The 22,632-nt window shown below is 50.1% G+C and overlaps 1 long non-coding RNA gene across 1 annotated transcript; it reads right to left on the bottom strand.

Annotated features, from left to right (window-relative positions):
* Positions 1–762: 762 nt before the first annotated feature.
* On the bottom strand, positions 763–20,940 carry LOC134735627 (uncharacterized). The gene is made up of 5 exons (XR_010118931.1): positions 20,398–20,940; positions 17,891–18,044; positions 17,595–17,687; positions 16,738–16,815; positions 763–1,252 (listed from the first exon to the last, which is right to left on the bottom strand). It is a non-coding gene; the product is annotated as an uncharacterized lncRNA (long non-coding RNA).
* Positions 20,941–22,632: the final 1,692 nt, after the last annotated feature.

The following is a 22,632-nucleotide window of genomic DNA, read 5'->3' as shown; positions in this document are numbered from 1 at the left end:
AGCCTGGGCCACAGAGCGAGACCCTGTCTCAACCAAAAAAAAAAAAAAAAAAAAAAAAACACACACACACACACACACACAAAACCCTCAGAGTTTCTGCCGTACATGCCTTACACTTCCCCATCTCCCAGGCTTTGCTTACCTGGCTCCATATCCTCCTATTCTCCAGGCCCCTCCTCCCCTCCATCCCCATGTGCCCAAATCTGACTCATCCTTCAAGGTCCAACTCGAATGGAGTGGAAGGAGCAAAGAATCTGAAGTCAGACATCCCTGGGTTCAAACTCAGGCCCTGATACTTTATTAGCTGTGTGACCCAGGCAAATTTCCTAAATTCTCTGATCTTTGATCCTGATTTTCTAATCCTAATAGCACTTACCTCCTAGGATTGTGGGGAAATCTCATGAGATAATGCATATAAAGCTTTCAGCACAGAACCAGGTTCATAAGGAGCCTCAAGAATTGGCAGTTTTCTTCTGTCTCTGATCCTATCTCCAGTGCATAAGACCCTTTTACTCTAATCAACCAAGCTTCAAACTCCTTGGGGGCAGAACCCAGGCTTTGTTTTCACTTTTGTGCCTTCCTCCCCTGAGATGCCAGGCACAAAGTAGGCCTGAAATAAATGATAATAGTTCCCATTTCCTGAGAACTTCCTAGGCGTAAACCCCCAGCTAGGTATTTTACATACATTATTTTGTGGAAACCTCCCAACTACCCTGTAACACAGGTACATTTTGGACAGATGAGGAAATTGAGGCTGAAATATGTAAAGGAACTTGACAACTGTTTAAAGATGAAATCAGGATCTGAACTCAGATCTCTCTCCCAAGGCACAGTGCTGTTGTGAACAATGAACTCAGCCCCAAAACCCCATGTGAAGGAGGGTACATTCTGCTAATGAACCAGGGGTTCCAGTGCCGCACACATTGCTGGAAGTGGAAAGACTGTGTCCCACAACTAGATGAGTTGGGGATGCTTAGTACTATTTTCCAGATGAGGAAGCCACGACTTGCCTGAGGCCACAGAGCAGGTAAGTGAGGAAGTTCCCGTTCCAGACAACCCCAGATAGTCCTGGAAAAATCCCCAAACTAAAGCAAGCTTCCATTCCAGCTGGTGTATCTTCTCCTGAAAAATTCCACAGATTCCTTGTGCTCAAAGTCCTATTAATCAGAATACAAACCGCTTGACAGACACTTCCTGAAGGTACATATCCCTTGTCCCGGGCTCCTCAGTGCATCACCTGTTCACACGAATCCTAAATCACAGAGAAACCAGATCAGAGCTATGGGAAACAAGGGAGAAAAATCCTTGCTCCATCTTCTTTGTGCTTCTCCTATTCTGCAATAAACATGTATTACTTTGGTGACTGGAGAAAAAAAAGTTATTTTTTAAAAAGAGAAACAAGGTGTTGCTTTAAGGAAGTTCTGCTAGTGGTAACCTTTTTACTGGAACATTGTTGGAAGATGGGTTCGTGGGCTTTTCTAACAGTGACTGGCATGTAGTAAACACTATATGAATATTAAGTACATAAAATTCTAGGTGCAGGCTGGGTGCGGTGGCTCATGCCTGTAATCCCAGCACTTTGGGAGGCTGAGGTGGGTGGATCACGAGGTCAGGAGATCGAGACCATCCTGGCTAACACGGTGAAACCCCGTCTCTACTAAAAATACAAAAAATTAGCCGGGCAAGGTGGCAGGCGCCTGTAGTCCCAGCTACTTGGGAGCTGAGGCAGGAGAATGGCGTGAACCCAGGGGGCGGAGCCTGCAGTGAGCCAAGATCTCGCCACTGCACTCCAGCTTGGGCGACAGCAAGACTCCGTCTCAAAAAAAAAAAAAAAAATTCTAGGTGCAGTGGTTCATGCCTGCAATCCCAACACTTTGGGAGCCCGAGGTGGGTGGATCAGTTGAGGCCAGGAGTTCGACACCAGCCTGGCCAACATGGCAAAACCCCGTCTCTACTAAACATATAAAAATTAGCCAGGTGTGGTGGCACACACCTGTAATTCCAGCTACTCGGAAGGCTAAGGCAGGAGAATCACTTGAACCCAGGAAGCGGAGGTTGCAGTGAGCCAAGATTGCACCACTGCACTCCAGCTTGGGCGACAGAGTGAGAACCCGTCTCAACAAAATAAAAATAAAGAAAAATAAAGAAAAAACCACACAATTCTAAATCTTGGCACTCCATAAGCTATGGGCTCTTGGACATATCATTGCATTACTCTGGGCCTCTGTTCCTTCATCTCATAAACAGGGCTAATCACAGCTGTCTCGGGTTCATTGCGTTGAAGTGAATCTGGGATGGGATGTGAATGTGCTGTGTGTGTGTGTGTGTGTGTGTGTGTGTGTGTGTATACCAAAATTTATTAAGAAGGCAAACAATTTGGCTGGACAACTCTTCAAAGAAAATATACAGAGGCCAGGCCGGGCGCAGTGGCTCACACACTTGTAATCCCAGCACTTTGGGAGCCTGAGGCAGGTGGATCACCTGAGGTCAGGCGTCGGAGACCAGCCTGGCTAACATGGTGAAACCCTGACTCTACTAAAAATACAAAAATTAGCTGGGCGTGATGGCGGGCACCTGTAGTATCAGCTACTCGGGAGGCTGATGCAGGAGAATCGCTTGAACCCAGGAGGCAAAGGTTGCAGTGGGCCGAGATTGTGCTATTGCACTCCAGCCTGGGAGACAAGAGTCAAAGTCCGTCTCAAAAAAAACAGGAAATATACAGAGGCCAATAAGCACATGAAAAGATGCTCAACATCATTAGTCATTAGGGAAATGCAAATCAAAACTACAATGAAATGACACTTCACTAACCCACTAGAATGGTTATAATAGAAAAGAGAGACAATAACAAGTGTCGTCCAGGATGTGGAGAACTCTCAGACATTGAAACCCTCATTCATTGCTGGTGGGATTGTAGATTGGTACAACTGCTTTGGAAAATAGTTCAGCAGTTTTTTAAAAAGTTATACAGAGTTAACCACGACTCAGCAATTCTACTCCCATATACCCAAGAGAATTGAAAACATATGTTCACACAAAAATGCGTATACAGATGTTCATAGCAGCATTATCCATAATAACCAGAAAGTAGAAACAACCCAAATGCCCATTAACTGATGATTGGATAAACAAAATGTGGAGTCCAGGAACAGTGGCACATGCCTGTAATCCCAGCACTTTGGGAGGCCAAGGCGGTACATCAAATGAGCCCAGAAGTTTGAGACCAACTTGGGTAACATAGACCCCATCTCTACAAAAAAAACACAAAAATTAGCTGGGTGTGGTGGCGTGCACCTGTAGTTCCAGCTACTTGAGAGGCTGAGGTGGGAGAATTGCTTGAACCTGGGAGGCGGAAGTCATGCCACTGCATCCCAGCCTGGACCACACAGCAAGACCCTGCCTCAAAAAAAAAAAAAAGTGGTATATTTATATAATAGAATATTATTCAGCCAAAAAAAGTAATGTAATTTTTTTTTTTTTTTTTTGAGACGGAGTCTTGCTCTGTCGTCTAGGCTGGAGTGCAGCGGTGCGATCTCGGCTCACTGCAAGTTCCGCCTCCCAGGTTCACACCATTCTCCTGCCTCAGCCTCCTGAGTAGCTGGGACTACAGGTGCATGCCACCACGCCTGGCTAATTTTTGTATTTTTAGTAGAGACAGGGTTTCACCATCCTGGCCAGGCTGGTCTCAAACTCCTGACCTCAGGTGATCCACCCACCTCGGCCTCCCAAAGTGCTGGGATTACAGGTGTGAGCCACCACGCCCGGCCTCCTTTTTTTCTTAATAGCGATGGGGGCCTCACTATATCCCGTGGTCTGGTCTTGGACTCCTGGGCTCAAGTAATCCTCCTGCCTCTAAAGCGTTGGGATTATAGGCACGAGCCACCACACCTGGCCCCATAAAAAGGAATGAGGTACTGATACATGCTACGACATGGAAGACTCTTCAAGACATTATGCTAAGTGAAAGAAACCAGACATGAAAGGCCATGTTTGTATGATCCCATTTAGTGAAATATCTAGAATAGATAAATCTTTTTTTTTTTTTTTTTGAGACAGAGTCTTGCTCTGTCACCCAGGCCGGAGTGCAGTGGCATGATCTTGGCTCACTGCAACCTTCGCCTCCCAGGTTCAAGGGATTCCCCTGCCTCAGCCTCCCAAGTAGCTGGGACTACAGTTGTGCACTACCACGGCTGGCTAATTTTTGTATTTTTAGTAGAGATGGGGTTTCACCCTGTTGGCCAGGCTGGTCTTGAACTCTTGACCTCAGGTGATCCACCCACCTTGGCCTCCCAAAGTACTGGGATTACAGGCTAGAATAGATAAATCTATAGAAACAAAAAGTAGATTAGTGGGGCTGGGCGTGGTGGTTCACGCCTGTAATCCCAGCCCTTTGGGAGGCCGAGGCGGGCGGATCACCTGAGGTCAAGAGTTTGAGACTAGCCTGGCCAACATGGTGAAACTCCATCCCTACTAAAAATACAAAAATTAGCTGGGCGTGGTAGCAGGCACCTGTAATCCCAGCACTTTGGGAGGCTGAGGCAGGAGAATCACTTGAACCAGGAGGTGGAGGTTGCAGTGAGCCGAGACCGTGCACTGCACTCCAGCCTGGGCAAGAGTGAGACTTTGTCTCAAAAAAAAAAAAAAAAAAAAAAAAAGGCCAGGCACAGTGGCTCACGCCTGTAATCCCAGCACCTTGGAAGACTGAGGTGGGTGGATCACTTGAGGTCAAGAGTTCGAGACCAGCCTGGCCAACACGGTGAAACTATGTCTCAACTAAAAATACAATAATTAGCCAAGCATGGTAGCGCATGACTGTAATCCCAACTACTTGGGAGGCTGAGGCAGGAGAATTGTATGCACCCGGGAGGTAGAGGCTGCAGTGAGCCGAGATCACACCACTGCACTCCAGCCTGGGTGACAGAGCAAGACGCTGTCTCAGAAAAAAAAAAAAGTAGATTAGTGATTGCTAGGAATGGGTCAGTCTCTGTACAGATAAAGAACATGAGGCTCAGAGAAGCCAACTGCCACCCATCTGTGTGACTTTGGATCAGTGACTTCACACGTCTCTGAGCTGTGACGTGGAGAGAATGACGTGTGCCTGAGAGGGTGGCTGTGCAGCTCAGTAAACGTGCTTGCGGCGCCTGGTGGGTCCCCCTGCGTCTTCATTAGTTCCTTTTCCTTCTCTCAGACATTTGGCTGGAAGCTGGTGGGGCTGAAAGGTGAAGGCTGCCACCTAGAGGTCAACCCTGGCACCTGCCAAAGTCTGCGAGGCGTCTTCTCATCAACAAGGTAACTCACCCGCTATGGGCTTGGGGAAGAGAAACAGGATGTGAAAGATGCAGCCCCGCTGAGAAGGACAGGGCTACTAAACCGGCCAGATTCTTTCCAGATAGGCCCTGGGAATGTTTTTCACAGATGTTGGGTCCCATGGAGGTGATCCCATGCGGGAAGAGGGACATCCCACGTGGGAGTCAGGTCCCAGCAGAGCTGCTCAGCGCCTCTTGGGGAAATGCCACCTATAATTCCTTTTTTTTTTTTTTTTTTTTTGAGACGTAGTCTCGTTCTGTCGCCCAGGCTGGAGTCCCGTGGCGTGATCTCGGCTCACTGAGAGCTCCGCCTCCCAGGTTCACGCCATTCTCCTGCCTCAGCCTCCCGAGTAGCTGGGACTACAGGCGCCCGCCACCACGCCCGGCTAATTTCTTTTGCATTTTTAGTAGAGACGGGGTTTCACCATGTTAGCCAGGATGGTCTCGATCTCCTGACCTCGTGATCCACCCCTATAATTCCTGTAATTGTCAATTTATTCCCCCCTTTTCCTGAGGGATCTCTTTAACACACACACCTGACCTTGTCTCTCTCTAGCTCAAGGTCTGGCAACTAGCTCCCCACCACGGCCCAGACACCCCCACCACCAGGTCCCTCTGATTTCAGACCCTTCACACATGGGCCTTAGGTTTTTTTTTGAGACAGGCTCTCACCCTCTCACCCTGGCTGGAATGCAGTGGCACAATCTGCTCATTGCAACCTCTGCCTCCCAAGCTCAAGCGATTCTCCTGCCTCAGCCTCCCAAGTAGCTGGGATTACAGGCACGCACCACTACTGCCCAGCTAATTTTATATTTTTAGTAGAGAGGAGTTTTTACCATGTTGTCCAGGCTGGTCTCGAACTCCTGACCTCAAATGATCCACCCGCCTTGGCCTCTCAAAGTGCTGGGATTACAGGCGTGAGCCACCACACCTGGCCCCCTTACGTTCTAATCCAACACACACTTCCTAACTCCCCCTGTGACTACTCAGCTCTCCCTATTGCCTGTGCTGTCCTCCCTGCTTGACATGTCTCTCTCCATCTCTTCCACCAGAAAAAACCGTTCTGCTCTCAGGTAGAAGTTTCTTCCTTTCTTTTCTTTCTTAAACCAGATAAATAAATCATTGAGAATGCTGTGTACCTCCATATCCCCCACGTGATCTTAAACAGCACTCAATTTTAAAAGGGTGCATTTTTAACTCCTCAGGCTAAGAGAACAGAAACCAGGGACCAAATTAGGAATCCAGCTCACATGCCTCTAATCCTAGCACTTTGGGAGGCCAAGGCGGGCAGATCCCGAGGTCAGGAAATCGAGACCATCCTGGCTAACACGGTGAAACCCCGTCTCTACTAAAATTACAAAAAATTAGCTGGGCGTGGTAGGGGGCGCCTGTAGTCCCAGCTACTCAGGAGGCTGAGGCAGAAGAATGGCATGAACCCGGGAGGTCAATTGCTAACATTGAAAAATGGCTCAGAACTCTTTTTTTTTTTTTTTTTGAGACGGAGTCTCACTCCGTAGCCCAGGCTGGAGTGCAGTGACGCGATCTCGACTCACTGCAAGCTCCACCTCCCGGGTTCACGCCCTTCTCCTGCCTCAGCCTCCCGAGTCGCTGGGACTACAGGTGCCTGCCACCACGCCCGGCTAATTTTTTTTTGTATTTTTTAGTAGAGACGGGGTTTCACCATGTTAGCCAGGCTGGTCTCGAACTCCTGACCTCAAATGATCCATCCGCCTCGGCCTCCCAAAGTGCTGGGATTACAGGCGTGAGCCACCGTGCCCAGCTAGAACTCTTCTTTTTTTTTTTTTTTTTGGTTCAAGCAATTCTCATGCCTCAGCCTCCTGAGTAGCTAGGACTACAGGCATCCACCACCACACCCAGCTAATTTTTGTGTTTTTTTTTCTTTTTAGTAGAAACAGGGTTTCACCATGTTGGCCAGGCTGGTCTTGAACTCCTGACCTTAAGTGATCCACCTGCCTCAACCTCCCAACATGCTGTGAGGCGTGAGCCACCACACCCAGCCCAGATCTCTTTTGAAATAATCAAGACATTCAGTTTTGAAATCGAGGTGATTTTGGTGTTGGCCACAGTAGGGGTGGTGGTAGATTATGCCAGCCATCTTTTGGAAGCTGATCCTGAGCCCTGCACCCCACCTCTTGTTAGGAATCTCAATCTATCATCGTTCTTGTTTGTATGTACGTTTGTTTGAGGCGCAGTCTCGCTCTGTCGCCCAGGCTGGAGTGCGGTGGTGCGATCTCAGCTCACTGCAAGCTCCGCCTCCCGGGTTCACGCCATTCTCCCGCCTCAGCCTCCCGAGTAGCTGGGACTACAGGCACCCGCCACCGCGCCTGGCTATTTTTTTGTATTTTTAGTAGAGACAGGGTTTCTCCGTGTTAGCCAGGATGGTCTCCATCTCCTGACTTCGTGATCTGCCCGCCTCAGCCTCCCAAAGTGCTGGGATTACAGGTGTGAGACACCGTGCCCGGCCTGTTTGTTTGTTTTTGTACAGAAGGGGTTTCACCATGTTGCCCAGACTGGTCTTGAACTCCTGGAATCAAGTGATCTGCCTTGGACTCCCAAGGAGCTGGGATTACAGGGGTGAGCCACCATGCCGGCCCTCTATCGTCGTTTTGCAATTGTAATTACAGTTGTTTTAATGTTCTTCCTCCCCACTCCACCCCCAGATTTAAGCTTCTCCTTGTCTTTTTAATTTTCACACCCCAATATCCAGCATAGTACCCACTGCAGAGTACAAGGACAAGAATTGCTTATTGAACTAAACTCAACGAAAGGTTTTTTTGTTTGTTTTGAGATGGAGTCTTGCTCTGTCGCCCAGACTGGAATGCAGTGGCCCAATCTTGGCTCACTGCAACCTCCGCCTCCCACAGGTTCAAGTGATTCTCCTGCTGCAGCCTCCCGAGTAGCTGGGATTACAGTCACGCACCACCACACCTGGCTAATTTTGTATTTTTAGTAGAGATGGGATTTCTCCATGTTGGTCAGGCTGGTCTCAGACTCTCGATTTCAGGTGATCTGCCCACCTCAGCCTCCCAAAGTGCTGGGATTACAGGCATGAGCCACTGCACCTGGCTAATTTGTATTTTTAGTAGAGACAGTTTCACCACGTTGGCCAGGCTGGTCTCGAACTCCTGACCTCAGGTGATCCGCCTGCCTCGGCCTTCCAAAGTGCTGGGATTACAGGCGTGAGCCATGCAGCCCGGCCAACGAAAGGTTCTTTGGAATAGGTGCAAGATCACTCACAATCCCTTTCCAAGAGACTTTCCAAGAAAGTCTCTGGCCACTGTCAGAGTACCTCTGTAACTCTGCTTGGGGGGAAATGGCGAGTTGGGGGGCCTTGTGAGGCCAAAAAAGTAGTCACAGAAGCCAGAATTCTCATGTACCTCCTCCAGGCTCATGGAGAGCAACATAACTCACTTTTTTCCACTCACTCCCTCCCTGCCTCTCTCTCCCTATTCTCTCTTTTTCACTTCTCTTTTTTTAGAGACAGAGTCTTGCTATGTTGCCCAGGCTGGTCTCGAACTCCTACACTCAAGCAATCCTCCTGCCTCAGCCTCCCAAAATGCTGGGATTACAAGAGTGAGCCACCATACCTGGCTTATAATTCACTTTCTAACCCACCTCCCCGCCCACTGCTCTCCCCCACCCCCTGCCCCCTACACTACCCCACTCCTGTGATTATTCCTCCCCAAACAAGCAGATCAAAAATGATGCTAAGAAGTCGGGCACAGTGGCTCACTCCTATAATCCCTGCACTTTGGGAGGCCAAGGCGGGAGTATGGCTTGAGTCAAGGAGTTCAAGACCAGCCTGGGCTACATAGCGAGACTCTGTCTTTACAAAAATATTTAAAAATTAGCTGGGCGTAGTGGTATATGCCTGTAGTCACAGCTCCTCAAGAGGCTGAGACTGGAGGATCTCCTGAGCCCAGGAGGTCACGGCTGAAGTGAGCTGTGACTGTGTCACTGCATTCCAGCCTGGATGACAGAGGGAAACCCTGTTAAAAAAAAAGCTAATAGTTGCAAAGCATGCACATTCATGCCCAGATCTGCTTAATTATCACAACAGCCCTATGAGGAAGCCACCATTAGCCCCACAGAACAGATGAAGGAACTGAGCCCAAGAGTAGTTCAATGATTATGCCTGAAGGACAGCTTTGCGTGTCAGGGCCCTGAATTTTATTTACTATGTGTGGGTCACCTTTCTGAAGGCTCATAAACTTTCACGCATATGATCCTCATATCACCCCCATGAGATGTGTAATATCATCACCCCCATTTTACAGATGAAGAAACTGAGACTCTGAGCATTTAGGTAACTTGCCCAAGACCACAGGGCTGGTGACAGTAGAGGTGGTTTTGAGTCAGGGCTGTCCAGGTTCACCCTCTCAACCACTTTGTCATCCTTCCTCTGGATATTCTCTGGACACCTTGGCTTCAGCATGTGCAAGTAGGACAAGAAGACCCCCCTCACCGAGAGGTGGTAAGGATTAGATCTAATATGTGTGTGTATCTGGACCACAGTAAATACCCAGGAAAAGAAGTCATCTTTTTTTTTTTTGAGACGGAGTCTCGCTCTGTCGCCCAGGCTGGAGTGCAGTGGCGCAATCTCGGCTCACTGCCAGCTCCGCCTCCCAGGTTCACGCCATTCTCCTGCCTCAGCCTCTCCGAGTAGCTGGGACTACAGGCGCCCGCCACCACGCCCAGCTTTTTTTTTTTTTTTTTGTATTTTGTATTTTTAGTAGAGACGGGGTTTCACCGTGGTCTCAATCTCCTGACCTCGTGATCCGCCCGCCTCGGCCTCCCAAAGTGCTGGGATTACAAGCGTGAGCCACCGCGCCCGGCCAAGGTCATCATTTTTGTTCCTCTCTGACAATTGCAGCAACTGGCCGCCAGAGGGGAGTCATGCACTGAAGACCTAAGCCCTTCCCAGGTGACTGGTTGACCATTCAATGGTTAAGAATTGTGCTGAGCCCTTTTTTCTCTGTGCCCAAATGTGGGATCAAGGACATATCTTACCAGTAGAGAGCTACAAGGATCTTTTGACTCTTGCAAAAGAAATACAGCTTAGGCCTTAAACCCATCTAAGGCCCCTTTACCAACACCAATTCTGGGACTGGGAGGGTGGGGGAGATCCCCGTGGAGGGGGGCCCAGCTGGGTCCCATTTGGTGGTGGCAGTGCTGGGGGAGCAGCAATTATCAGTAATTCCTCTGCTGCTGGAGGCTGGGCTCCTGGAGCCACAGCTGCAGGGTGGGAGGTGGCAACGAGGGTTTTGTAATTGTCTCCCTAAGGGGTTTCCATGGTTACAGATGGATACAGGAAGCCCACTAGGCTGGGTCCTTTCTCCATATTGTCTCCTGGGGAGACAATGGGCTTTGGGGATGGGGCGGCATGCCATGCAGATCATTGCTGGAGCAGGGGCCATGAGTGCCTGCTCTGTGAACCCCTGGACCCCAGCTGCTGGGACAGAGGGAGTTGGGGACAGGGATGAGCCTTGGTAACCGACTCCTCGCTTTGGGGTACAACACTACTGCTACAGAAACTCTGAGAGGCTGTCCACTGAGCCACTCAAGCAACTCTGAGGCTCCCAAACAGCCAAACTGCAGAGGCCTCCAGGTATTTAAAAAGCGTGCATTTTGGAGTCAGATAGTCATGTCATGATTCTGTCCCTTACTAGCTGTGTGACTTGGGCAAGTTATTTTACCTTCCTGAGTCCCCGTGTCCTTATCGCAAAAGTGGGACAACACCCACTTTATAAAATTGGTGTGAGGAAGCAATGAGCACAAAGCCTAGTGCCAAGAAGGTGCTCAGAGTTCCTAAGCTCAGGTGGGTTGATGGGGTCCTGGGATGTGGGACTGGCTCTGTACCCACTCTGTGGCCTTAGACAAGGCCCTTCTTATTTCTGGGTCTCAGCTGCTCCATCTATGACTTGGAGACTTTGAAATGCTTATAAAGGATGAAAGCTACTCAGGAGGCTGAGGTGGGAGGATTCCTTGAGTCCTGGATTCAAGACCTGCTCGGGCAACATAGTGAGGCCCGCCCTGCCTCGAAAGAAAAGGAAGCACCTGGCCAGGCGCAGTGGCTCACGTCTGTAATCCCAACACTTTGGGAGACCGGGGGGGGGGGGGGGGGGGGGGCAGATCACGAGGTCAAGAGTTCGAGACCAGCCTGGCCAATGTGGTGAAACCCCGTCTAACTAAAAATACAAAAAAAATTACCGGGCATGGCCAGGCGTGGTGGCTCACACCTGTAATCTCAGCACCTTGGGAGGCCGAGGCAGGCAGATCACAAGGTCATGAGATCGAGACCATACTGGCTAACATGGTGAAACCCTGTCTCTACTAAAAATACAAAAAAAAAAAAGCCAGGCGTGGTGGCGGGCACCTGTAGTCCCAGCTACTCGGGAGGCTGAGGCGGGAGAATGGCGTGAACCCGGGAGGCAGAGCTTGCAGTGAGCTGAGATCCCGCCACTGCACTCCAGCCTAGGCAATAGGGAGAGACTCCGTTTAAAAAATAAATAAATAAATTTCCTGGGCGTGGTGGCGGGTGCCTGTAGTCCCAGCTACGCCGGAAGCTGAGGCAGGAGAATTGCTTGAACCTGGGAGGTGGAGGTTGGAGTGAGCTGAGATCACGCCACTGCAGTCTAGCCTGGGTGACAGAGCAAGACTCTGTCTCAAAAAAAAAAACAAAGTACTTGGCCGAGCACAGTGGCTCATACCTGTAATCCAAGCACTGTAGGAGGCTGAGGCAGGAGGATCACAAGGTCAGGAGCTCAAGACCAGCCTGGGTAACACAGCAAGACCTCCCAATCTCTACAAACTTTTTTAAAAAGTAGCTGGGTGTGGTGGTGTGCACCTGCAGTCTCAGACTTAGGAGGCTGAGGTGGGAGGATCTCTTGAGCCCAGGGGTTTGAAGCTACAGTGAGCTATGATTGCACCAATGCACTCCAGCCTGGGTGACAGATTGAGACCCTGTCTCAGAAAGAAAAGAGGGAAGGGAATGGGAGGGGAGGGGAGAAAAGAAAAGAAAAGAGAGAACGTGGGAAAACAGAAATCAAAACACTAACACAACTCCATCTTCTAGGACTTAAATCTAGTTGGAATATGCAACATGTGATCACAGGGGCATGTGGTATTTGTGTAAATAGACTCTGGTGCTGTGGCAATTAAGGGAGATTTTTCTGAGGGAGGCAGGACTTCAGCTAGGCCTTCGAGAGTCTCAGAATCAGGAAAATATTCCAGAAAAATCTCCCATGCTATGCCAAGGAGAAACAGAATCCCAGAGGGGCAAAGGGACTCAGCTCTCTGCCACTCAGTTTCAAATCTTTCCTAGTCACGGCCGGGCGCAGTGGCTCACGCCTGTAATCCCAGCACTTTGGGAGGCCGAGGTGGGCGGATCACGAGGTCAGAAGATTGAGACCATCCTGGCTAACATGGTGAAACCTCGTCTCTACTAAAAATACCAAAAAAAAAAAAAAAAAAAAAAAAAAAAAAAAAATTAGCCAGGCGTGGTGGCAGGTGCCTGTAGTCCCAGCTACTTGGGAGGCTGAGGCAGGAGAATGGCGTGAACCCGGGAGGCGGAGCTTGCAGTGAGCCGAGATGGCGCCACTGCACTCCAGCCTGGGTGACACAGCGAGACTCCATCTCAAAAAAACAAACAAACAAAAAAAACAAATCTTTCCTAGTCACTGCCTTCTCCCCAAGGAAGGGTGTGTGTATGTGGGGAGGAAAGGAAGGAGTAAGCAGAAACCATTGTCATTTATGTCCCATTTATGGGACACCTTTACATGAGTCAAGTTAATCATTAGCCCCATTTTGTAGATAAGTAAACTAAGGATTGCTCTAATTTTTATACAACTGATTGGGCGAAACAATGTACATGGCCCAAGAATAAACTTTGTCTCCAGTATGGAATATAAAACTTCCCCAAGGGAAATGTAAAACAATTCCTTCATGTTTAAATCATCAGCAGAGAAAAGCAAATCGTTTACATGTCTATTACTTGTCCTTCTCTTTAGAGGCACTTAGCACAGAGCCTCGAACACAGTAAGTGTTCAGTAAATGAAAGTTGTTGTCACCGTCACTGCTATCATTAAATGTATTACTAGATATTCAATGCTGGGGATACAGAGGTCAATAGAACTCTCTCCCTGTAGTCCCAGCTACTCTGGAGGCTGACATGAGAGGATCGACTGATCCCTGGGAGTGGAGGTTGCAGTGAGCCGAGATGGTTATCACTGCACTCCAGCCTGGATGACAGAGTGAGACCCTGTCTAAAAAAATAAATAACTAACTAAATAAATAATAATAACTCCCTTCTGTCTTTGAGAAATTCAGCCTAATGAGAGAAAGGGGGCTGCAAAAAAAAGATCTCTTACTTCCTGGACACACATATACCATCTCGTTAAATTCTCCAAACAGCTCTGTGAGGAAGGTTTTTTCTTTTTCATTTTAGAAATAAGGAAACTCGGGCCCAGTGGCTCACGCTTGTAATCCCAGCACTTTGGGAGGCCGAGGCGGGCAGATCACGAGGTCAGGAGATCGAGACCACAGTGAAACCCCGTCTCTACTAAAAATACAAAAAATTAGCCGGGCATGGTGGCGGGCGCCTGTAGTCCCAGCTACTCGGAGAGGCTGAGGCAGGAGAATGGCGTGAACCCGGGAGGCGGAGCTTGCAGTGAGCCGAGATTGCGCCACTGCACTCCCGCTTGGGCGACAGAGCGAAACTCCGTCTCAAAAAAAAAAAAAAAAAGAAAGAAATAAGGAAACTGAGGTTCAGTGGGCTTCATTGACTTGCCCAGACATTGTAAAATATGAAATAAAATAGTGTTAGGAGACAACACCTTTATTGGATTAACAGATACATCAAAAAGCAATAAAGTCTATTAATTATGTAAGGCACATAGACCATAGCCCCATTTTATTTATTATTATTATTATTTTTTGAGATGGAGTCTCACTCTGTCACCCAGGCTGGAGTGCAGTGGCGTGATCTTGGCTCACTGCAAGCTCCGCCTCCTGGGTTCACACCATTCTCCTACCTCAGCTTCCCAAGTAGCTGGGACTACAGGCGCCTGCCACCACGCCCAGCTAATTTTTTTGTATTTTTTAAGTGGAGACGGGGTTTCACCATGTTAGCCAGAATGGTCTCGATCTCCTGACCTCGTAATCCACCCGCCTCGGCCTCCCAAAGTGCTGGGATTACAGGCGTGAGCCACCGCGCCCGGCCAGCCCCATTTTATTAAAGACTATAAAAGATAGCCTTTACTGAGCTAAAAAACGAGCCAGACTTTTGAGAGCTCTCATTGATGGAGCAAGAGCGATGTGCCAGGCACTTTCCATGTGTCTGTCAAATCCTCATAACCCCAAGAGGTAGGAACAGTTAGCTCTCTTTCACAAACGACAAAGCTGGGGCTCAGAGAGGTGAAGTTACATGGCCAGGGTTGCACAGCAAAGGAGGGCATCGAGCCAGTGCTGGGACCCAGGCTCTGACACTTGGGCTAAGAGCTGGAGCCAGGCCTTTCTCCCAAGTCAGGTTTGCTAAGAGCTATGCTGCTGCTGTGAGCCAATCACCCTTTCCTGCCTCACTCCACGGAGCGTGATGAGTGGGCAGGAGAGGGGACAGGCAGATCTTCAGGGCACGGGGACTTGTTTCAGCCCATTTGGGAAACAGCCTGGCGTAGCATGGCCTTCTCAAAGTGTGTGTGTCTGCATGCATGTATCCTCATGCATGCACATGTGTGACTATGTGTGAAGTTGGCTGGGTGCCGGGTCTCACAAAGCCATGTGATAAAAATCTGGTACATCGTTCTGAAATGTCCGTTTTACTCAAAAAATAAAAATAAAAGAAAGAGAGACATCACAATTTTATATTAAAACACAGATGGCTATAGAATGTAAGAGAATACAAGCTTCACATGGTATGTTAAGATAATGAATGACAACTAGCATTTGGGGGCTGTGGTTCTTATTATGTGCCAGGCACTAATCTAAGAATTTTGTATGGTAACTAAGCCTCACAACAACCATCTGTGTAGGGACTGTTAGCAGACACTGAGAAGAGAAGTTAAGTCATTTGTCCAAGTTCACACAGCTAGTATGTGGAAGAGCATGGGAACACAAAGCACTTCATTAGACAAATCTTAGAACGTCTCTATTATCCATTGTGTGTTCAATTAAAAGTTTGTAACAAGGGCTAGGCGCAGTGGCTCACACGCCTGTAATCCCAGGACTTTGGGAGACCAAGGTGGGTGGATCACTTGAGGTCAGGAGTTCAAGACCAGCCTGGCCAACATGGAGAAACCCTGTCTCTATTAAAAATACAAAACCCCATCTCTACTAAAAATGCAAATCATGGTGATCGGTGCCTGTAATCCCAGCTACTTGGGAGGCTGAGGCAGGAGAATTGCTTGAACCTGGGAGGTGGAGGTTGCAGTGACCCGAGATCGCACCACTGCACTTCAGCCTGGGCGACAGTAAATAAAAAAAAGTTTACAAGGACGGGCGAGGTGGCTCATACCTGTAATCCTAGCACTTTGGAGGCCAAGGCAAGTGGATTGCTTCAGCCCAGGAGTTAGAGACTAGCCTGGGCGATATGGCAAAACTTTGTCTCCATTAAAAATACAAATATTAGCCGGGTGTGATGATGGGTACCTGTAGTCCCAGCTACTTGGGAGGCTGAGGTGGGAGGATCACTTCAGCCTGGAAGGCTGAGGTTGCAGTGAGTCGTGGTCATGCTACTGCATTCCAGCCTGGATGACAGAGAGAGACCCTGTCTCAAATATAAAAAATAAAAATAAAACAAAAAATTGTTTTAAAGTTTACAACAAGATTTATACACAAGAATGAGGATAAATAGTAGCTGGCTCCGGCCAGGCACAGTGGCTCACACCCATAATCCCAGCACTTTGGGAGGCCGAGGCAGGTGGATCACTTGAGGTCAGGAGTTTGAGACCTGCCTGGCCAACATGGTGAAACCCCGTCTCTACTAAAAATACAAAAATTAGCCTGGCATGGTGGTGTCCACCTGTAATCCCAGCTATTCAGGAGGCTGAAGCACAAGAATCGCTTGAACCTGGGAGGCAGAGGTTGCAGCAAGGCGAGATCGCACTACCACACTCCAGCCTGAGTGACAGAGGCGCTGTCTCAAAAAAAAAAAAAAAAAAAAAAAAAAAGTAGCTGGCTCCCCTTTGGCTTCCTCTTCGTGAAATTATAAGGGCTGCCAGTTGGGAGCAGGTACTCTACCTCTGTTGACTTATTTAATTCCTACAACAGCCCTATGGGAGAGGTACCATCGAAAGCTTACAGATGAAAACCTGAGGCTCAGGGACATGGTGTCATGTAGCTGGTCACACAGCTAAGAAGTGGCAGAGAAGGATTTAAATGCAGGTCTGGCTGATCACGAAGCTGCTGCTCTTACCTACACAGTTACACCAACCCTGGCCTCCAGGTTCTCTGGCCTCTGGGTCACGTTCTTCGTCCCCGCAACTCCTGTTCTCTGCAAGAGAGGATAGTTTCATGAGTGAGCTGGTTCTGAGCCAGGCTGAGCCAGGGGAGGCTCACAACCTCTGAAGTTCTGTCCCTCCAGCAGCCAAAAGCACACTTGTCATGAAATAATTACAAATTCCAAGAATGAGAAAGTAGTAATTAGGCACTGACTGGGAGCTTGAAGATTTGGATTTTTATCCCCAGTTCTGTGAGGGAAATCTTTGCCCGAGTCACTTTCCCACTCTGGGACTCAGTTTCTCCATGTGTGAAATGAATCTAGTAATGCTTCTTGAGTGCCTGCCACATCCTGGCAGGCTTTTAGGTGCTTTACATTCAGTATATCGGCACACAACTGTGGACAGGGTTCTCACAGTATTACAGGGAGGAGACTGAGGCTCAGAGAGGGGAAGGAGCTTGTCCAGGGTGGCAGAGCGTGGGAGTGGATGTGCTGGACCAGAGCTCTGCTTTTAGTCTCTGCACTGTTTATATTTATTCCTCAATCCACTGGGCTGCGACGCTGATGGGATGCTGCCAGGCTGAGTGAAAGGGCTCTGCATATAGAGCGGCAATGTTGGACAGGAGTCCTGGGGTGCTGTGATCGGGTTATGCCAACCACATTGCCACTCTGGAAAGATGAAGAAGGAATAAGGCTAGGAATCTGACACCAAGCCCAGCAAACTCTGTAGTGGGGGTCATCTGGAGCCTACCAAATACCAGATGCTTTACATATGTCATCTAATTTAATCATCAATTCAACCACGTGAGGTTCAGAGATGATAAATAACTTACCTGTGACCCGGTTTGGTGGTTCAGACCTGTAATCCCAGCACGTTGGGAAGCCAATGTGGGAGGATTGCTTGAGCCCAGGAGTTTCAGACCAGCCTAGGCAACATACAAAAAAAAAATTAGCCAGGCATGCTGGCACACACCTGTAGTCCCAGCTACTCAGGAGGCTGAGGTGGAAGGATCACTCGAGCCCAGGAGGTCAAGGCTGCAGTAAGAGCAGTGATCATGCACTGCACTCCTGCGTGGGTAACAGATTGAGACCCTGTCTCAAAAAAACAAAAAGAAAACAAAAAACTTACCTGTGATAGCACAACTGGTAAATGACAAAGCTGAGGTTTCGACCAGTGTCTGTCTGTTTCCCAGACTCACAGAGAGAAAGTAACAGGATTACTGCTGTGGCTGGAAGAGGCCAATTCTGCAGCACCCATCGGTTTGCATGAAGTTTCAAAACAGCTGCAGACATCCAAAGCACTGAGTAAGGGGGCCATCCTGGAGACTGTGGCTCTGACAGTTACTCCACGGTGACCTTTAGCAGGTCCCCTAACACCTATGAGCCCTGAGGGGGGTGAAATGGAAGCATCCCCCAACCAGTCCACGTTACCACATAGACTGTAAAATGCTGCCCACTAGTGAATGGCCTCTTTTGAAACACTCTCTTGCCGCTCTCTTTGTATATGGAGTTGAACCTGCAGTGAAAAATGTGATTGACAGGGATTAACATCTAGGACCCTTGGGGCCCACCTGGATGAACCCTCAGTGGAACCTGGGATCATGAACAGTGGATACGGAACCACTGTAAGACCAAGTGGCCCCTGGCCCCGATGAAGAGAGTCAGGGTGGGTGTAGGGTGGGGAATGGAGCAATATGTTTGTCTGTCCTGATGGTCCTCAATTTCTCATCTCTTCCCTGCATAACCTACAGTGGCATGTCTTGAAACCCTTCTTTTTTTTTTGGAGATGGAATCTCACTGTGTTGCCCAGACGCTGGGCTCACTGTAACCTCCGCCTCCTGGGTTCAGGTGATTCTCCTGCCTCAGCCTTCCCAGTAGCTGGGATTACAGGCACGTGCCACCATGCCCAGCTAATTTTTTGTATTTTTAGTAGAGACGAGGTTTCATCATGTTGGCCAGGCTCGTCTTGAACCCCTGACCTCAGGCGATGTGCCCCACTTGGCCTCCCAAAGTGCTGGGATTACAGGTGTGAGCCACCGTGCCCGACCTTGAAACCCTTTTTCTGATGCTAGAAATGGCATAGGCATAGGAGGCCGGGTGCAGTGGCTCACACCTGTAATGCCAGCTCTTTGGGAGGCCAAGGCGGGCGGATCACGAGGTCAGGAGATCGAGACCATCCTGGCTAACACAGCGAAACCCCTTCTCTACTAAAAATACAACAACAAAAAAAACCCAGGCGTGGTGGCGGGCACCTGTAGTCCCAGCTACTCGGGAGGCTGAGGCAGGAGAATGGCGTGAACCCGGGAGGCGGAGGTTGCAGTGAGCTGAGATCGCGCCACTGCACTACAGCCTGGGTGACAGTACAAGACTCCGTTAAAAAAAAAAAAAGAAGAAGAAGAAGAAAAGAAATGGCACAGGCATAGGAAACAAAACAATATTCAGAAATAACTTGGTAACTTGGATCAGTGAGTGGGGAGGTTATTCTGGGTAGTCTGCCGTGCCTTGGGTACCCTCATTGCCACACAAGGCACATTTTTAGCCCCAAAGGGACCAACTGCCAGCTGGCCAGCGACCACCTTAACTCCGGGTAATGCGTTCCATATGTTTCCCTAAGAGCCCAGCTAAGCTTTTCCCCAGCAGTTCTTAACAGTGTTCTCTCCCTCCCCGCCTTCCAACTCGACGCTTGGCCACCCTTGTTCCATTTGCTCCTAACGAGGGTGGCAGGGAGGGGGCTAGGTGGGCAATGCCAAGAGACAATGCTTTGGGAAGTCACCCTTCCCTAACTTCATTTTTGCAGATCCTCAAGCTAAGAGGCAGTCTCTCGGCCTCTCCAGGCTTCCGCTGCCCCATCTCTAAAGTGGGAAAAACAACCCCTACTCGAGGTAGGGAGAGCATCACGAAAAGAGCCCTGAATAGCAAAGTGGGAGGCTGGTGTTCCAATCCCGACTTGAACACTAACTTGCTGTGTGTCCCTGAGCAGGTTCCTACTCCTCTCTGGGCTACATTTGTGACCTCTAAGGGCCCGTCCTTCCATCCCTGACAGGCTTCAGAATTGTAACAAATGACTCAGACAGCAAGGAAGAACAACAACTTTCCTGGGTGGCTCCAGGGTAGGGGTCCCCAGGAAGCCTAAGGCCTCCCTACCCTGGCCACCCTCACTGTAAGCCCAGGCTCCCTTTGACAAGTCTGGCCCAGTGAGAGCTTCTGCCTGCAGCATCGGGCACAAAGTAGAAGCAGGGTGGCAGTGAGGAGAGGAGGCGTCCCCCGATGGAAGGACAGCTCCATAGCTCAGAAGGCGGAGGCCGGCGTGGGGGCGCCATTGGTCAGCCCCCAGCCACGGCGGGAGGTGAACATGAGTTCAGAGAACTCCTCCCTCCTTAAACTGGTTTGTCAAAGGCAACCCCCATTTCCCAGTCTCAAGGTGTCTCACTACCCTGATCCCGACTGCCCACCGACCCTACCCAAACACGGACTAACCCTGGCCTCTGACACTGCCTACAGACGGACCCCCACAGCCTGACTACCCACATTTATCCCTAAAGCCTGCCCCAGAGTGGCGAAACCCCAAATCCGGCCACGCTCTGACCCCTCATCTCAGCCACACAAAGAGACTTCGTGACCTTGCCACTGACTGACCTCTAACAGGAGAACTAATCAGAGAACAATTAAATTGCTCGACTCTGAGCGAAGCACCTCACGGAACAGAGGGGCGGAGGTGGGAAAGGAGAGTCGAGAGGGCAGAGGCTTCTCGGAGGAGCCCAGCGGGCCCGGGGCCACACTCGGAAGGCCGGTAAGGCCCTATGCAGGGCACGTCGCAGGCGCTCGAAGAATGCGAGTTGCCTGAAAGAACGAAGGAAGGAAGGAACCGGGTGCGATCCAGGGCGGCTCGCGGCCGGGGCAGGAAGCGGGTGGGGGTGCGCCGAGGCTGCAGCGGCCCGAGCGCAGCTGGGGGCAGCGGGAGAGCAGTGGGGTCAGCGACTCCGCTGGGTGGGGGGCCCCCCCAGGCCGCTAGGCTGGGAACCGGGAGGCCGCGCTGCTGGCAGAGCGGCGGGGGCGCCGCGAGGCTCCGGATGGGCTGCGAGCCCCGCCCGCAGGCTGCGGAGGGAGCCGGAGCCAGAGCGGAGCCAGAGCTCAGACATCCGGGCGCCAGCGAACACCTGCGAGCGGCCCCCAGGGCCCGCGGGGGGAGCGTGGGGCGCCGGGAGGGGCGGGGCGGGGCGGAGGCGGGGCCGGCTCGGCTCCGCCCCGCCGGGCTCCGGGCCACGTGGGCCGAGGCTCTGCCCCAGCCCGGGCGCCGCAGCGCGGCTGGTGGGGAGCGGCTGTCTCCGGGGAGGTCCGGGAGTGGGCAGAGGGGAGCCCTTGGAAGCAGCACTTGCGGGAAAGAGCGCGGCAGAAGGTTCTCAGGTTTAGCCTGGGGCATGGGGAAGAATGGTGGCCACGAGGGGTGATGAGGCCGGCAAGACAGATAATTGAAGGTTGTTCGGCGCGTCCACAGCTAGAGAGCTATAACTGGCTTTATGGAAAGGGCACCGTTTCTGGTGTCACAGGCATGAATTTGAATCCTGGCCTTTGTTACTTAGAAGTCGTGTGGCCACCAGCAAGTTACTTCGCCTGTTCTGAGCTAGTTTATTTACAAAATAAAGACACCTCCCAAATGTCTGTATTTCACAGCCGATGCCATCAGCTCTGAATCTGATCGCATGCGACAATTTGCACAAGACACTCAGCAGTGAATCTTGTAGTTCAGGAAGCCTCGTGGATACTTTATGCGCCTTATAGTTTATCCGAACAACACACATGGAAGGGAGGTACCGACATCCCCCTTTCACAGATGAGGGAGAGTCTTAGGTCTTTCATTCAACAAGCACTCCCTGGGACGAGCGCTCCCTGGGACAAGCACTCCCTGGGGACCAAGCATGTGCCAGGCTGTGGGAATGGCGAGGGAAAAGAGCCAATCTGAAGAGAAGGCAAGAGCATGAGCTTTGAAGCTAGAGGAAGCTGGGGTTCCTAAACCCTGCTCTGCCACTTTCTTACTGTGTGAGCTGGATCAAGTTATTCAGCCTGAGTCTTTTTTCTATAAACCAGGGAATGATACCCATCATGGTGGTTTGTGAGGATTAGAACAAAAATGAAGATAAAATAGTTTGGAACCTGGCAGGCACTTCCATAGGTGATTATGACAGAAGACACTATCCTCTCTCTGGGAGTTTTCTGACCTAGGGCCAAATTGCTTTCACTCTCTAATGACTAATGGATTGGCATGCTGGTCTATCTTTTGTCCTGGCTACCTGAACAGCTCAGTCCTGGGAGTCCTGACAGGCAATTTCCTTGGAATTAGCTTAATAATACCTCGTAGGTGTGTGATGCATTTCAAAGAACTTTCCCACCATTATCTTCTGTCCTGGGAGGCAGCAGGGCACAGAAGGAGCATGGCTCAGAGAGGTGGAATGCTTGCTCAAGGTCACTCGGCAGATGACCACCGCAGCCCTTTTTAGCCTTCCACGGTACCGAAACTTCTGAGCAAGCAGGAGGCAACATGCTGTGGTAGAAAATGGTATAAGATATTGAGCTCAATGCCTGGCTCTACTGCAGTTCATGGTGTAATGTGGGGCTTAGCACCGCAGAACCGCTGCCTTAGAATCAGCTTCCTTTACAGATGCAGAACTGGGGCTCAAGAGAGGCAAAGTCCCTAGCCTGAAGTTATACAGCTAGGAGGTGACAGCGCAGGGATTTATGCCCTTGTATGGCCATCTCTAAAGCCAGCACAGCACACCTAAAAAACAATCCAAAATAGACCCAACCCAGGCCTTGTACTTGGTTTGGGGCAAGGGTTCCTCACATGAGGATTGAAGTCTGCTATTGCTCTGCACT

Source organism: Symphalangus syndactylus, chromosome 22 (assembly GCF_028878055.3).
Source record: "Symphalangus syndactylus isolate Jambi chromosome 22, NHGRI_mSymSyn1-v2.1_pri, whole genome shotgun sequence".
Classification (NCBI taxonomy): Eukaryota; Metazoa; Chordata; class Mammalia; order Primates; family Hylobatidae; genus Symphalangus; species Symphalangus syndactylus.
Note: the sequence above shows the minus strand (reverse complement) of the source record. Positions and strands in the feature narration are given on the sequence as shown.